Raw genomic sequence first — 17,450 nt, forward strand, 5'->3', positions numbered from 1 at the left:
GCCCCGTGTCTCTCTCCTGTTACCCTCCACCCCAGGTCAAGCCCCGTGTTACCCTGCTGTTGCCCCTGACGCCCCACTCATGCCCCGTGTCTCTTTCCTGTTGCCACCATCCCCTGCTCATGCCCCATGTCCTTCTCCTGTTACCCCCACCCCCCGCTCATGCCACGAGTCTCCCACGTGTTCCCCCCACCACCGCTCATGCCCTGTGTCTCCCTGCTGTTGCCCTCCCTCGCTCATGCCCCGTGTCTCCCTGCTGTTGTCCCCGACCCCCTGCTCATGCCCCGTGTCTCTGTCCTGTTTCCCCCACCCCCCGCTCATGCCCCGTGTCTCCTTTCTGTAGCCCCCCGCTCATGCCCTGTGTCTCTCTCTCCTGTTACCCCCACCCCCTCACATGCCCCGTGTCTCCCTCCTGTTCCCCCCACCCCCCGCTCATGTCACGTGTCTCCCTGCTGTTTCCCCCCACCCCCCTCTCATGCCCCGTGTCTCTCTCCTGTTGCCCCCCCACCCCCTGGTCATGCCCCATGTTTCCCTACTGTTGCCCCCGACCCCCCACTCATGCCCCGTGTCTCTCTCCTGTTACCCTCCACCCCAGGTCAAGCCCCGTGTTACCCTGCTGTTGCCCCCGACGCCCCACTCATGCCCCGTGTCTCTTTCCTGTTGCCCCCATCCCCCGCTCATGCCCCATGTCCTTCTCCTGTTACCCCCACCCCCCGCTCATGCCACGAGTCTCCCACGTGTTCCCCCCACCACCGCTCATGCCCTGTGTCTCCCTGCTGTCGCCCTCCCTCGCTCATGCCCTGTGTCTCTCTCCTATTGATTCCCACCCCCCGGTCATGCCCCGTGTCTCCCTGCTGTTGTCCCCGACCCCCTGCTCATGCCCCGTGTCTCTGTCCTGTTTCCCCCACCCCCCGCTCATGCCCCGTGTCTCCTTTCTGTAGCCCCCCGCTCATGCCCTGTGTCTCTCTCTCCTGTTACCACCCACCCCCCGCTCATGCCTCGTGTCTCCCTCGTGTTGCCCCCCAAACCCTGCTCATGCCCCGTGTCTCCCTGCTGTTGCCCCCCCGCACCCCCGGTCATGCCCTTGTCTCCCTGCTGTTGCCCCCCCACCCCCCGCTCATGCCCCGTGTCTCTCTCCCGTTACCCCCCAACCCCCTCCATTGCCCCGTGTCTCTCTCCTGTTACCCACCACCCCCCGCTTATGCCCTGTGTCTCTCTCCTGTTGCCCCACACCCCCGGTCATGCACGTGTCTCCCAGCTGTTGCGCCCCCACCCCCCAGTCATGCCCTGTGTCTCCCTGCTGTTGCCCCCCCACCCCCCGCTCATGCCCCATGTCTCTCTCCTGTTACCCCCCACCCCCCTCACATGCCCCGTGTCTCCCTCCTGTTCCCCCCACCCCCCGCTCATGCCACGTGTCTCCCTGCTGTTTCACCCATCCCCTCTCATGCCCCGTGTCTCTCTCCTGTTGCCCCCCACCCCCTGGTCATGCCCCATGTTTCCCTGCTGTTGCCCCCGACCCCCCACTCATGCCCTGTGTCTCTCTCCTGTTACCCCCCACCCCAGGTCATGCCCCGTTTCTCCCTGTTGTTGCCCCCCACCCCGGCTCATGCCCCGTGTCTCTCGCCTGTTACCCCCACCCCCCTCTCATGTCCTATGTCTCTTTCCTGTTGCCCCCCACCCCCTGGTCATGCCCCATGTCTCCCTGCTGTTGCCCCCGCTCATGCCTTGTCTCTCTCCTGTTACCCGACACCCCCTGGTCATGCCCCGTGTCTCCCTGCTGTTGCGCCCCACCCCCCGCTCATGCCCCATGTCTCTCTCCTATTCCCCCCACCCCCTCTCATGCCCCGTGTCACTCTCCTGTTGCCCCCCACACCCCAGTCATGCCCCGTGTCTCCCTGCTGTTGCCCCCCACACCCCGATCATGCCCCGTGTACCTCCCCTGTTACCCCCCACCCTCGCTCAAGCCCCGTGTCTCCCTGCTGTTGCCCCCCACCCCTGATCATGCCCCGTGTCTCCCTGATGTTGCCCCACACCCCGCGCTCATGCCAAGTGTCTCCCTGCTGTTGCCCCCCACCCCCTGCTCATGCCCCGTGTCTCTCTCCTGTTACCCCCCTCCCCCCTCTCATGCCCCGTGTCTCCCTCATGTCCCCCCTGCCCCCCGCTCATGCCCCGTGTCTCCCTGCTGTTGCCCCCACCCCCCTCTCATGCCCTGTGTCTCTCTCCTGTTGCCCCGCACCCCCGGTCATGCCCGTGTCTCCCTGCTGTTGCGCCCCCACCCCCCAGTCATGCCCTGTGTCTCCCTGCTGTTGCCCCCCACCCCTGCTCATGCCCCGTGTACCTCCCCTGTTACCCCCACCCCGCTCGTGCACCGTGTCTCCCTGCTGTTGCCCCACACCCCTGGTCATGCCGATTGTGTCTCCCTGCTGTTGCCCCCCACCCCCTCTCATGTCCCGTGTCTCCCTCGTGTTCCCCCCACCCCCGCTCATGCCGGTGTCTCCCTGCTGTTGCCTCCAACCCCTCTCATGCCCTGTGTCTCTCTCCTGTTACCCCCCACACTCCTCTCATGCCCCGTGTCTCTCTCCTATTCCCCCCACCCCCCGATCATGCCCCGTGTCTCCCTGCTGTTGCCTCCCACCCCCCGCTCATGCCCCGTGTCTCTCTCCTGTTACTGCCCACCCCCCGCTCATGCCCCATGTCTCCCTCATGTTGCCCCCACCCCCTGCTCATGGCCAGTGTCTCCCTGCTGTTGCCCCCCCACCTCCCGCTCATGCCCCGTATCTCCCTGCTGTTGCCCCCCACCCCCTGCTCATGCCCCGTGTCTCTCTCCCGTTACCCCCCACCACCTCTCATGCCCCGTGTCTCTCTCCTGTTACCCCCCACCCCCCGCTCATGCCCTGTGCCTCTCTCCTGTTGCCCCGCACCCCCGGTCATGCCTGTGTCTCGCTGCTGTTGCCCCCCCACCCCCCAGTCATGCCATGTGTCTCCCTGCTGTTGCCCCCACCCCCCGCTTATGCCCTGTGTCTCTCTCCTGTTACCCCCCATCCCCGGTCATGCCCCGTGTCTCCCTGCTGTTGCCCCCACCCCTGCTCATGCCCCGTGTACCTCCCCTGTTACCCCCACCCCCCGCTCATGCACCGTGTCTCCCTTCTGTTGCCCCCCACCCCCTGCTCATGGCCAGTGTCTCCCTGCTGTTGCCCCCCCACCTCCCACTCATGCCCCGTGTCTCCCTGCTGTTGCCCCCCCACCCCCTGCTCATGCCCCGTGTCTCTCTCCCGTAGCCCCGGTCATGCCCGTGTCTCCCTGCTGTTGCCCCCCCACCCCCCAGTCATGCCCTGTGTCTCCCTGCTGTTGCCCCCCACCCCCGACCATGCCCCATGTCTCTCTCCTGTTACCCCCACCCCCCTCTCATGCCCCGTGTCTCCCTCCTGTTCCCCCCACCCCCGCTCATGCCACGTGTCTCCCTGATGTTGCCCCACACCCCCCGCTCATGCCAAGGTTCTCCCTGCTGTTGCCCCCCACCCCCTGCTCATGCCCCGTGTCTCTCTCCTGTTACCCCCTCCCCCTCTCATGCCCCGTGTCTCCCTCATGTCCCCCCCACCCCCTGGTCATGCCCCATGTCTCCCTGCTGTTGCCCCCCACCCCCCGCTCATGCCGTGTCTCTCTCCTGTTACCCGACACCCCTGGTCATGCCCCGTGTCTCCCTGCTGTTGCCCCCCACCCCCGCTCATGCCCCGTGTCTCTCTCCTATTCCCCCCACCCCCTCTCATGCCCCGTGTCACTCTCCTGTTGCCCCCCACACCCCAGTCATGCCCCGTGTCTCCCTGCTGTTGCCCCCCACACCCCGATCATGCCCTGTGTACCTCCCCTGTTACCCCCCACCCTCGCTCAAGCCCCGTGTCTCCCTGCTGTTGCCCCCCACCCCTGATCATGCCCCGTGTCTCCCTGATGTTGCCCCACACCCCCCGCTCATGCCAAGTGTCTCCCTGCTGTTGCCCCCCACCCCCTGCTCATGCCCCGTGTCTCTCTCCTGTTACCCCCCTCCCCCCTCTCATGCCCCGTGTCTCCCTAATGTCCCCCCTGCCCCCCGCTCAGGCCCCGTGTCTCCCTGCTGTTGCCCCCACCCCCCTCTCATACCCTGTGTCTCTCTCCTGTTGCCCCCCACCCCCGGTCATGCCCGTGTCTCCCTGCTGTTGCGCCCCCACCCCCCAGTCATGCCCTGTGTCTCCCTGCTGTTGCCCCCCACCCCTGCTCATGCCCCGTGTACCTCCCCTGTTACCCCCACCCCCGCTCGTGCACCGTGTCTCCCTGCTGTTGCCCCATACCCCTGGTCATGCCGATTGTGTCTCCCTGCTGTTGCCCCCATCCCCTCTCATGTCCGGTGTCTCCCTCGTGCTCCCCCCACCCCCGCTCATGCCCCGTGTCTCCCTGCTGTTGCCTCCACCCCCTCTCATGCCCTGTGTCTCTCTCCTGTTACCCCCCACACTCCTTCCATGCCCCGTGTCTCTCTCCTATTCCCCCCACCCCCGATCATGCCCCGTGTCTCCCTGCTGTTGCCTCCCACCCCCCGCTCATGCCCCGTGTCTCTCTCCTGTTACCGCCCCCCCGCTCATGCCCCATGTCTCCCTCGTGTTGCCCCCCACCCCCTGCTCATGGCCAGTGTCTCCCTGCTGTTGCCCCCCCACCTCCCGCTCATGCCCCGTGTCTCCCTGCTGTTGCCCCCCCACCCCCTGCTCATGCCCCGTGTCTCTCTCCCGTTACCCCCCCACCACCTCTCATGCCCCGTGTCTCTCTCCTGTTACCCCCCACCCCCCGCTCATGCCCTGTGCCTCTCTCCTGTTGCCCCGCACCCCCGGTCATGCCTGTGTCTCGCTGCTGTTGCCCACCCACCCCCCAGTCATGCCCTGTGTCTCCCTGCTGTTGCCCCCACCCCCCGCTTATGCCCTGTGTCTCTCTCCTGTTACCCCCATCCCCGGTCATGCCCCGTGTCTCCCTGCTGTTGCCCCCCACCCCTGCTCATGCCCCGTGTACCTCCCCTGTTACCCCCACCCCCCGCTCATGCACCGTGTCTCCCTTCTGTTGCCCCCCACCCCCTGCTCATGGCCAGTGTCTCCCTGCTGTTGCCCACCCACCTCCCACTCATGCCCCGTGTCTCCCTGCTGTTGCCCCCCCACCCCCTGCTCATGCCCCGTGTCTCTCTCCCGTACCCCCGGTCATGCCCGTGTCTCCCTGCTGTTGCACCCCCACCCCCCAGTCATGCCCTGTGTCTGCCTGCTGTTGCCCCCCACCCCCGACCATGCCCCATGTCTCTCTCCTGTTACCCCCACCCCCCTCTCATGCCCCGTGTCTCCCTCCTGTTCCCCCCACCCCCGCTCATGCCACGTGTCTCCCTGCTGTTTCCCCCACCCCCCTCTCATGCCCCGTGTCTCTCTCCTGTTACCCCCCACCCCCTGGTCGTGCCCCGTGTTTCCCTGCTGTTGCCCCCGACGCCCCGCTCATGCCCGTGCCTCTTTCCTGTTACCCCCCACCCCAGGTCATGCCCCGTGTCTCCCTGTTGTTGCCCCCCTCCCCCCGCTCATGCCCCTTGTCTCTCACCTGTTACCCCCACCCCCCTCTCATGCCCTATGTCTCTCTCCTGTTGCCCCCATCCCCGCTCATGCCCCATGTCCTTCTCCTGTTACCCCCCACTACCCCCGCTCATGCCACGAGTCTCCCACGTGTTCCCCCCACCACCGCTCATGCCCCGTGTCTCCCTGCTGTTACCCTCCCTCGCTCATGCCCTGTGTCTCTCTCCTGTTGATTCCCACCCCCGGTCATGCCCCGCGTCTCCCTGCTGTTGTCCCCCACCCCCTGCCCCGTGTCTCTGTCCTGTTTCCCCCACCCCCCGCTCATGCCCCGTGTCTCCCTTCTGTAGCCCCTCGCTCATGCCCTGTGTCTCTCTCTCCTGTTACCACCCACCCCCCGCTCATGCCCCGTGTCTCCCTCGTGTTGCCCCCCACCCCCTGCTCATGCCCTGTGTCTCCCTGCTGGTGCCCCCCCAACCCCCGCTCATGCCCCGTGTCTCCCTGCTGTTGCCCCCCCACCCCCCGCACATGCCCCGTGTCTCTCTCCCATTACCCCCCCCCCCTCCAATGCCCCGTGTCTCCCTCCTGTTACCCCCCACCCCCCGCTCATGCCCTGTGTCTCTCTCCTGTTACCCCCATCCCCGGTCATGCCCCGTGTCTCCCTCTGTTGCCCACCACCCCTGCTCATGCCCCATGTACCTCCCCTGTTACCCCCACCCCCCACTCGTGCACCGTGTCTCCCTCGTGTTCCCCCCACCCTCCGCTCATGCCCCGTGTATTCCGGCTGTTGCCCCCCCGCTCATGCCCCGTGTCTCTCTCCTGTTGCCTCCCACCCCCCGCTCATGCCCTGTGTCTCTCTCCTGTTACCCCCCATTCCCGGTCATGCCCCGTGTCTCCCTGCTGTTGCCCCCACCCCCGCTCATGCCCTGTGTCCTTCACTTGTTACCCCCCACCCCCCTCTCATGCCCCAAGTCTCCCTCGTGTTCCCCCCACCCTCCGCTCATGCCCCGTGTATTCCAGCTGTTGCCCCCCCGCTCATGCCCCGTGTCTCTCTCCTGTTGCCTCCCACCCCCCCGCTCATGCCCCGTGTCTCCCTGCTGTAGCCCCCACTCATGCCCCGTGTCTCTCTCCTGTTACCCCCCAACCCCCGCTCATGCCCTGTGTCTCTCTACTGTTACCCTCTCATCCCCGGTCATGCCCCGTGTCTCCCTGTTGTTGCCCCCCACCCCCGCTCATGCCCCGTGTCCTTCTCCTGTTACCCCCACCCCCTCTCATGCCCTGAGTCTCCCCTCGTGTTCCCCCCACCCTCCGCTCATGCCCCGTGTATTCCGGCTGTTGCCGCCCCGCTCATGCCCTGTGTCTCTCTCCTGTTGCCTCCCACCCCCCCGCTCATGACCCGTGTCTCCCTGCTGTAGCCCCCACTCATGCCCCGTGTCTCTCTCCTGTTACCCCCTAGCCCCCGCTCATGCCCTGTGTCTCCCTCGTGTTGCCCCCCACCCCCTGCTCATGCCCCTTGTCTCCCTGCTGTTTCCCCCCACCCTCCGCTCATGCCCTGTGTCTCTCTCCCATTACCCCCACCACCCTCTCATGCCCCGTGTCTCTCTACTGTTACCCCCAACCCCTTCTAATGCCCTGTGTCTCCCTGCTGTTGCCCCCACCCCCGCTCATGCCCCGTGTCTCTCTCCTGTTTCCCCCACCCCCCTCTCATGCCCCATGTCTCTGTCCTGTTGCCCCACACCCCCCGATCATGCCCCGTGTCTCCCTGCTGTTGCCCCCCAACCCCAGCTCATGCCCCGTGTCTCTCTCCTGTTACCCTCCACCCCCCTCTCATGCCCCGTGTCTCTCTCCTGTTGCCCCCTCACCCCCCTGTCATGCCCCATGTCTCCCTGCTGTTGCTCCCCACCCTCCCGCTCATGCCCCGTGTTTCTCTCCTGTTACCCCCATCCTCCGGTCATGCCCCGTGTCTCCCTGCTGTTGCCCCCCACCACCTGCTCATGCCCTGTGTCTCTCTCCTGTTTCCCCCACCCCCCGCTCATGCCCTGTGCCTCTCTCCTGTTAACCCCCACCCCCCGCTCATGACTCCTGTGTCCCTGCTGTTGCCCCCCACCCCCCGCTCATGCCCCATGTCTCTTTCCTGTTACCCCCCACCCCCCTCTCATGCCCCGTGTCTCTCTCCTGTTGCCCCCCACCCCCTGTCATGCCCCGTGTCTCCCTGCTGTTGCTCCCCATCCCCCCGCTCATGCCCCATGTCTATCTCCTGGTACCCCCACACTCCGGTCATGCCCCGTGTCTCCCTGCTGTTGCCCCCCACCATCTGCTCATGCCCGGTGTCTCTCTCCTGTTTCCCCCACCCCCCGCTCATGCCCTGTGCCTCTCTCCTGTTAACCCCCACCCCCCGCTCATGACTCGTGTGTCCCTGCTGTTGCCCCCCACCCCCCGCTCATGCCCCATGTCTCTCTCCTGTTACCCCCTACCCCCCAGTCATGCCCCATGTCTCCCTGCTGTTGCCCCCACCCCCCGCTCATGCCCCGTGTCTCCCTGCTGTTGCCCGCCACCCCCCGCTCATGCCCCGTGTCTCCCTCCTGTTGCCCCCACCCCCCGCTCATGCCTCGTGTCCTTCTCCTGTTACCCCCACCCCCCGCTCATGCCCCACATCTCCCTCGTGTTCCCCCCCACCCCTCGCTCATGCCCCGTGTCTCTCTCCTGTTACCCCCCACCCCCTCTAATGCCCCGTGTCTCTCTCCTGTTGCTCCATTCCCTGGTCATTCCCCGTGTCTCCCTGCTGTTGCGCCCACCCCCAGTTCATGCCCCGTATCTCTCTCCTGTTGCCCCCCAGCCCCCTGCTCATGCCCCGTGTTTCCCTGCTGTTGCCCCCACCCACCGTTCATGCCCAATGTCTCTCTCCTGTTACCCCCACCCCGAGGTCATGCCCCATGTCTCCCTGCTGTTGCCCCCACCCCCCCGCTCATGCCCCGTGTCTCCCTGCTGTTGCCCCCCCTCTCATGCCCCGTGTCTCCCTGCTGTTGCTCCCCACCACCTGCTCATGCCCCGTGTCTCTCTCCTGTTTCCCTCCACACCCCGCTCATGCCCTGTGTCTCCCTGCTGTAGCCCCCACCCCCCGCTTATGCCCTGTGTCTCTCTCCTGTTACCCCCAATCCCCGGTCATGGCCCGTGTCTCCCTGCTGTTGCCCCCCACCCCTGCTCATGCCCCGTGTACCTCCCCTGTTACCCCCACCCCCCGCTCGTGCACCGTGTCTCCCTGCTGTTGCCCCCCACCCCTGGTCATGCCAATTGTGTCTCCCTGCTGTTGCCCCCACCCCCTCTCATGTCCCCTTCTCCCTTGTGTTCCCCCCACCCCCGCTCATGCCCCGTGTCTCCCTGCTGTTGCCTCCACCCCCTCTCATGCCCTGTGTCTCTCTCCTGTTACCCCCCACACTCCTCTCATGCCCCGTGTCTCTCTCCTGTTCCCCCCACCCCCCGGTCATGCCCGTGTCTCCCTGCTGTTGCCCCCCACCCCCCGCTCATGCCCCGTGTCTCTCTCCTGTTACCGCCCACCCCCCGCTCATGCCCCATGTCTCCCTCGTGTTGCCCCCCACCCCCTGCTCATGGCCTGTGTCTCCCTGCTGTTGCCCCCCACCTCCCGCTCATGCCCCGTGTCTCCCTGCTGTTGCCCCCCACCCCCAATCATGCCCCATGTCTCTCTCCTGTTACCCCCCACCCCCCTCTCATGCCCCATGTCTCTCTCCTGTTCCCTCCACCCCCCGCTCATGACACGTGTCTCCCTGCTGTTTCCCCCCACCCCCCTCTCATGCCCCGTGTCTCTCTCCTGTTACCCCCCACCCCCTGGTCGTGCCCCGTGTTTCCCTGCTGTTGCCCCCGACGCCCCGCTCATGCCCGTGTCTCTTTCCTGTTACCCCCCACCCCAGGTCATGCCCCATGTCTCCCTGTTGTTGCCCCCCACCCTCCGCTCATGCCCCGTGTCTCTCACCTGTTACCCCCAACCCCCTCTCATGCCCTATGTCTCTCTCCTGTTACCCCCCACTACCCCCGCTCATGCCACGAGTCTCCCACGTGTTCCCCCCACCACCGCTCATGCCCCGTGTCTCCATGCTGTTGCCCTCCCTCGCTCATGCCCTGTGTCTCTCTCCTGTTGATTCCCACCCCCCGGTCATGCCCCGTGTCTCCCTGCTGTTGTCCCCCACCCCCTGCTCATGCCCCGTGTCTCTGTCCTGTTTCCCCCACCCCCGCTCATGCCCCGTGTCTACCTTCTGTAGCCCCCCGCTCATGCCCTGTCTCTCTCTCCTGTTACCACGCACCCCCCGCTCATGCCCCGTGTCTCCCTCGTGTTGCCCCCCACCCCCTGCTCATGTCCTGTGTCTCCCAGCTGTTGCCCCCCCACCCCCGCTCATGCCCCGTGTCTCCCTGCTGTTGCCGCCCACCCCCCCGCTCATGCCCCCGTGTCTCTCTCCCATTACCCCCCCACCCGCTCCAATGCCCCGTGTCTCTCTCCTGTTACCCCCCACCCCCCGCTCATGCTCTGTGTCTCTCTCCAGTTACCCCCCATCCCCGGTCATGCCCTGTGTCTCCCTGCTGTTGCCCCCCACCCCTGCTCATGCCCCATGTACCTCCCCTGTTACCCCCACTCCCCGCTCGTGCACCGTGTCTCCCTCGTGTTCCCCCCACCCTCCGCTCATGCCCCGTGTATTCCGGCTGTTGCCCCCCGCTAATGCCCCGTGTCTCTCTCCTGTTGCCTCCCACCCCCCGCTCATGCCATGTGTCTCTCTCCTGTTACCCCCCATCCCCGGTCATGCCCCGTGTCTCCCTGCTGTTGCCCCCACCCCCGCTCATGCCCCGTGTCCTTCTCCTGTTACCCCCCACCCCCCTCTCATGCCCCGAGTCTCCCTCGTGTTCCCCCCACCCTCCGCTCATGCCCCGTGTATTCTGGCTGTTGCCCCCCGCTAATGCCCCGTGTCTCTCTCCTGTTGCCTCCCACCCCCCGCTCATGCCCTGTGTCTCTCTCCTGTTACCCCCCATCCCCGGTCATGCCCCGTGTCTCCCTGCTGTTGCCCCCCACCCCCGCTCATGCCCCGTGTCCTTCTCCTGTTACCCCCCACCCCCCTCTCATGCCCCGAGTCTCCCTCGTGTTCCCCCCACCCTCCGCTCATGCCTCGTGTATTCCGGCTGTTGCCCCCCCGCTCATGCCCCGTGTCTCTCTCCTGTTGCCTCCCACCCCCCGCTCATGCCCCGTGTCTCCCTGCTGTAGCCCCCACTCATGCCCCGTGTCTCTCTCCTGTTACCCCCCACCCCCGCTCATGCACTGTGTCTCTCTCCAGTTACCCCCATCCCCGGTCATGCCCCGTGTCTCCCTGCTGTTGCCCCCCACCCCCGCTCATGACCCGTGTCCTTCTCCTGTTACCCCCCACCCCCTCTCATGCCCCGAGTCTCCCTCGTGTTCCCCCCACCCTCCGCTCATGCCCCGTGTATTCCGGCTGTTGCCCCCCGCTCATGCCCCGTGTCTCTCTCCTGTTGCCACCCACCCCCCGCTCATGCCCCGTGTCTCCCTCATGTTGCCCCCCACCCCCTGCTCATGCCCTGTGTCTCCCTGCTGTTGCCCCCCCACCCCCAGCTCATGCCCCGTGTCTCCCTGCTGTTGCCCCCCCACCCCCCGCTCATGCCCCGTGTCTCTCTCCCATTACCCTCCCACCCCCTCCAATGCCCCGTGTCTCTCTCCTGTTACCCCCCACCCCCCGGTCATGCCCTGTGTCTCTCTCCTGTTACCCCCATCCCTGCTCATGCCCCGTGTCTCCCTGCTGTTGCCCCCCACCCCTGCTCATGCCCCATGTACCTCCCCTGTTACCCCCACCCCCCGCTCATGCACCGTGTCTCCCTCGTGTTCCCCCCACCCTCCGCTCATGCCCCGTGTATTCCGGCTGTTGCCGCCCCGCTAATGCCCCGTGTCTCTCTCCTGTTGCCTCCCACCCCCCGCTCATGCCCTGTGTCTCTCTCCTGTTACCCCCCATCCCCGGTCATGCCCCGTGTCTCCCTGCTGTTGCCCCCCACCCCCGCTCATGCCCCGTGTCCTTCTCCTGTTACCCCCCACCCCCCTCTCATGCCCCGAGTCTCCCTTGTGTTCCCCCCACCTTCCGCTCATGCCCCGTGTATTCTGGCTGTTGCCCCCCCGCTCATGCCCCGTGTCTCTCTCCTGTTGCCTCCCACCCCCCCGCTCATGCCCCGTGTCTCCCTGCTATAGCCCCCACTCATGCCCCGTGTCTCTCTCCTGTTACCCCCCACCCCCCGCTCATGCCCTGCGTCTCCCTCGTGTTGCCCCCCAGCCCCTTGTCTCCCTGCTATTGCCCCCCACCCTCCGCTCATGCCCTGTGTCTCTCTCCCATTACCCCCACCCCCTCTCATGCCCCGTGTCTCTCTACTGTTACCCCCCAACCCCCTCTAATGCCCTGTGTCTCCCTGCTGTTGCCCCCACCCCCGCTCATGCCCCGTGTCTCATGCTGTTGCCCTCCCTCGCTCATGCCCTGTGTCTCTCTCCTGTTGATTCCCACCCCCCGGTCATGCCCCGTGTCTCCCTGCTGTGTCCTCCACCCCCTGCTCATGCCCCGTGTCTCTGTCCTGTATTCCCCACCCCCGCTCATGCCCCGTGTCCACCTTCTGTAGCCCCCCGCTCATGCCCTGTCTCTCTCTCCTGTTACCATGCAACCCCCGCTCATGCCCCGTGTCTCCCTCGTGTTGCCCCCCACTACCCCCGCTCATGCCACGAGTCTCCCATGTGTTCCCCCCACCACCGCTCATGCCCCGTGTCTCCATGCTGTTGCCCTCCCTCGCTCATGCCCTGTGTCTCTCTCCTGTTGATTCCCACCCCCCGGTCATGCCCCGTGTCTCCCTGCTGTTGTCCCCCACCCCCTGCTCATGCCCCGTGTCTACCTTCTGTAGCCCCCCGCTCATGCCCTGTCTCTCTCTCCTGTTACCACGCACCCCCCGCTCATGCCCCGTGTCCCCCTCGTGTTGCCCCCCACCCCCTGCTCATGCCCTGTGTCTCCCAGCTGTTGCCCCCCCACCCCCCGCTCATGCCCCGTGCATCCCTGCTGTTGCCCCCCACCCCCGCTCATGCCCCCGTGTCTCTCTCCCATTACCCCCCCACCCGCTCCAATGCCCCGTATCTCTCTCCTGTTACCCCCCACCCCCCGCTCATGCTCTGTGTCTCTCTCCTGTTGCCTCCCACCCCCCGCTCATGCCCTGTGTCTCTCTCCTGTTACCCCCCATCCCCGGTCATGCCCCGTGTCTCCCTGCTGTTGCCCCCCACCCCCGCTCATGCCCCGTGTCCTTCTCCTGTTACCCCCCTCTCATGCCCCGAGTCTCCCTCGTGTTCCCCCCACCCTCCGCTCATGCCCCGTGTATTCCGGCTGTTGCCCCCCCGCTCATGCCCCGAGTCTCCCTCGTGTTCCCCCCACCCTCCGCTCATGCCCCGTGTATTCCGGCTGTTGCCCCCCGCTCATGCCCCGTGTCTCTCTCCTGTTGCCTCCCACCCCCCGCTCATGCCCCGTGTCTCCCTGCTGTAGCCCCCACTCATGCCCCGTGTCTCTCTCCCTGTTACCCCCCACCCCCGCTCATGCACTGTGTCTCTCTCCTGTTACCCCCATCCCCGGTCATGCCCCGTGTCTCCCTGCTGTTGCCCCCCACCCCCGCTCATGACCCGTGTCCTTCTCCTGTTACCCCCCACCCCCCTCTCATGCCCCCAGTCTCCCTCGTGTTCCCCCCACCCTCCGCTCATGCCCCGTGTATTCCGGCTGTTGCCCCCCGCTCATGCCCCGTGTCTTTCTCCTGTTGCCACCCACCCCCCGCTCATGCCCCGTGTCTCCCTCATGTTGCCCCCCCACCCCCTGCTCATGCCCTGTCTCCCTGCTGTTGCCCCCCCACCCCCCGCTCATGCCCCGTGTATCCCTGCTGTTGCCCCCCCACCCCCCGCTCATGCCCTGTGTCTCTCTCCCATTAACCCCCACCCCCTCCAATGCCCCGTGTCTCTCTCCTGTTACCCCCCACCCCCCGCTCATGCCCTGTGTCTCTCTCCTGTTACCCCCATCCCTGGTCATGCCCCGTGTCTCCCTGCTGTTGCCCCCACCCCTGCTCATGCCCCATGTACCTCCCCTGTTACCCCCACCCCCCGCTCATGCACCGTGTCTCCCTCGTTTTCCCCCACCCTCCGCTCATGCCCCGTGTATTCCGGCTGTTGCCCCCCGCTCATGCCCCGTGTCTCTCTCCTGTTGCCTCCCACCCCCCGCTCATGCCTGTGTCTCTCTCCTGTTACCCCCCATCCCCGGTCATGCCCCGTGTTTCCCTGCTGTTGCCCCCCACCCCCGCTCATGCCCCGTGTCCTTCTCCTGTTACCCCCCACCCCCCTCTCATGCCCCGAGTCTCCCTTGTGTTCCCCCCACCCTCCGCTCATGCCCGTGTATTCCGGCTGTTGCCCCCCCGCTCATGCCCCGTGTCTCTCTCCTGTTGCCTCCCACCCCCCCGCTCATGCCCCGTGTCTCCCTGCTATAGCCCCCACTCATGCCCTGTGTCTCTCTCCTGTTACCCCCCACCCCCCGCTCATGCCCTGTGTCTCCCTCGTGTTGCCCCCCACCCCCTGCTCATGCCCCTTGTCTCCCTGCTATTGTCCCCCACCCTCCGCTCATGCCCTGTGTCTCTCTCCCATTACCCCCACCCCCCTCTCATGCCACTTGTCTCTCTACTGTTACCCCCCAACCCCCTCTAATGCCCTGTGTCTCCCTGCTGTTGCCCCCACCTACGCTCATGCCCCGTGTCTCTCTCCTGTTCCCCCACCCCCCTCTCATGCCCCGTGTCTCTGTCCTGTTGCCCCACACCCCCCGATCATGCCCCGTGTCTCCCTGCTGTTGCCCCCCAACCCCAGCTCATGCCCCGTGTCTCTCTCCTGTTACCCTCCACCCCCCTCTCATGCCCCGTGTCTCTCTCCTGTTGCCCCCCCACCTCCCTGTCATGCCCCATGTGTCCCTGCTGTTGCTCCCCACCCTCCCGCTCATGCCCCGTGTTTCTCTCCTGTTACCCCCATCCTCCGGTCATGCCCCGTGTCTCCCTGCTGTTGCCCCCACCACCTGCTCATGCCCTGTGTCTCACTCCTGTTTCCCCCACCCCCCGCTCATGCCCTGTGCCTCTCTCCTGTTAACCCCCACCCCCACTCCTGCCCCGTGTCTCTCTCCTGTTGCCCCCCACCCCCCGCTCATGACTTGTGTTTCCCTGCTGTTGCCCCCCACCCCCCGCTCATGCCCCGAGTCTCCCTCGTGTTCCCCCCACCCTCCGCTCATGCCCCGTGTATTCCGGCTGTTGCCCCCCCGCTCATGCCCCATGTCTCTCTCCTGTTGCCTCCCACCCCCCACTCATGCCCCGTGTCTCTCTCCTGTTACCCCCCACCCCCGCTCATGCACTGTGTCTCTCTCCAGTTACCCCCATCCCCGGTCATGCCCCGTGTCTCCCTGCTGTTGCCCCCCACCCCCGCTCATGACCCGTGTCCTTCTCCTGTTACCCCCCACCCCCGCTCATGCCCCGAGTCTCCCTCGTGTTCCCCCCATCCTCCGCTCATGCCCCGTGTATTCCGGCTGTTTGCCCCCCGCTCATGCCCCGTGTCTCTCTCCTGTTGCCACCCACCCCCCGCTCATGCCCCGTGTCTCCCTCATGTTGCCCCCCACCCCCTGCTCATGCCCTGTGTCTCCCTGCTGTTGCCCCCCCACCCCCCGCTCATGCCCCCGTGTCTCCCTGCTGTTGCCCCCCACCCCCCGCTCATGCCCCGTGTCTCTCTCCCATTACCCTCCCACCCCCTCCAATGCCCCGTGTCTCTCTCCTGTTACCCCCCACCCCCCGGTCATGCCCTGTGTCTCTCTCCTGTTACCCCCATCCCTGCTCATGCCCCGTGTCTCCCTGCTGTTGCCCCCCACCCCTGCTCATGCCCCATGTACCTCCCCTGTTACCCCCACCCCCCGCTCGTGCACCGTGTCTCCCTCGTGTTCCCCCCACCCTCCGCTCATGCCCCGTGTATTCCGGCTGTTGCCGCCCCGCTAATGCCCCGTGTCTCTCTCCTGTTGCCTCCCACCCCCCGCTCATGCCCTGTGTCTCTCTCCTGTTACCCCCCATCCCCGGTCATGCCCCGTGTCTCCCTGCTGTTGCCCCCCACCCCCGCTCATGCCCCGTGTCCTTCTCCTGTTACCCCCCACCCCCCTCTCATGCCCCGAGTCTCCCTTGTGTTCCCCCCACCTTCCGCTCATGCCCCGTGTATTCTGGCTGTTGCCCCCCGCTCATGCCCCGGTCTCTCTCCTGTTGCCTCCCACCCCCCGCTCATGCCCCGTGTCTCCCTGCTATAGCCCCCACTCATGCCCCGTGTCTCTCTCCTGTTACCCCCCACCCCCCGCTCATGCCCTGTGTCTCCCTCGTGTTGCCCCCCACCCCCTGCTCATGCCCCTTGTCTCCCTGCTATTGCCCCCCACCCTCCGCTCATGCCCTGTGTCTCTCTCCCATTACCCCCACCCCCTCTCATGCCCCGTGTCTCTCTACTGTTACCCCCCAACCCCCTCTAATGCCCTGTGTCTCCCTGCTGTTGCCCCCACCCCCGCTCATGCCCCGTGTCTCCATGCTGTTGCCCTCCCTCGCTCATGCCCTGTGTCTCTCTCCTGTTGATTCCCACCCCCGGTCATGCCCCGTGTCTCCCTGCTGTTGTCCTCCACCCCCTGCTCATGCCCCGTGTCTCTGTCCTGTATTCCCCCCACCCCCGCTCATGCCCCGTGTCCACCTTCTGTAGCCCCCCGCTCATGCCCTGTCTCTCTCTCCTGTTACCATGCACCCCCCGCTCATGCCCCGTGTCTCCCTCGTGTTGCCCCCCACTACCCCCGCTCATGCCACGAGTCTCCCACGTGTTCCCCCCACCACCGCTCATGCCCCGTGTCTCCATGCTGTTGCCCTCCCTCGCTCATGCCCTGTGTCTCTCTCCTGTTGATTCCCACCCCCCGGTCATGCCCCGTGTGTCCCTGCTGTTGTCCCCCACCCCCTGCTCATGCCCCGTGTCTCTGTCCTGTTTCCCCCACCCCCGCTCATGCCCCGTGTCTACCTTCTGTAGCCCCCCGCTCATGCCCTGTCTCTCTCTCCTGTTACCACGCACCCCCCGCTCATGCCCCGTGTCCCCCTCGTGTTGCCCCCCACCCCCTGCTCATGCCCTGTGTCTCCCAGCTGTTGCCCCCCCACCCCCCGCTCATGCCCCGTGCATCCCTGCTGTTGCCCCCCACCCCCTCTCATGCCCCCGTGTCTCTCTCCCATTACCCCCCCACCCGCTCCAATGCCCCGTATCTCTCTGCTGTTACCCCCCACCCCCCGCTCATGCTCTGTGTCTCTCTCCTGTTACCCCCCATCTCCGGTCATGCCCCGTGTCTCCCTGCTGTTGCCCCCCACCCCTGCTCATGCCCCATGTACCTCCCCTGTTACCCCCACCCCCCGCTCGTGCACCGTGTCTCCCTCGTGTTCCCCCCACCCTCCGCTCATGCCCCGTGTATTCCGGCTGTTGCCCCCCCGCTAATGCCCTGTGTCTCTCTCCTGTTGCCTCCCACCCCCCGCTCATGCCCTGTGTCTCTCTCCTGTTACCCCCCATCCCCGGTCATGCCCCGTGTCTCCCTGCTGTTGCCCCCCACCCCCGCTCATGCCCCGTGTCCTTCTCCTGTTACCCCCCTCTCATGCCCCGAGTCTCCCTCGTGTTCCCCCCACCCTCCGCTCATGCCCCGTGTATTCCGGCTGTTGCCCCCCCGCTCATGCCCCGTGTCTCTCTCCTGTTGCCTCCCACCCCCCGCTCATGCCCCGTGTCTCCCTGCTGTAGCCCCCACTCAT

The sequence above is a fragment of the Ambystoma mexicanum genome, chromosome 12 (assembly GCF_040938575.1).
Source record: "Ambystoma mexicanum isolate Mex_15411 chromosome 12, UKY_AmexF1_1, whole genome shotgun sequence".
NCBI classification, from domain to species: domain Eukaryota; kingdom Metazoa; phylum Chordata; class Amphibia; order Caudata; family Ambystomatidae; genus Ambystoma; species Ambystoma mexicanum.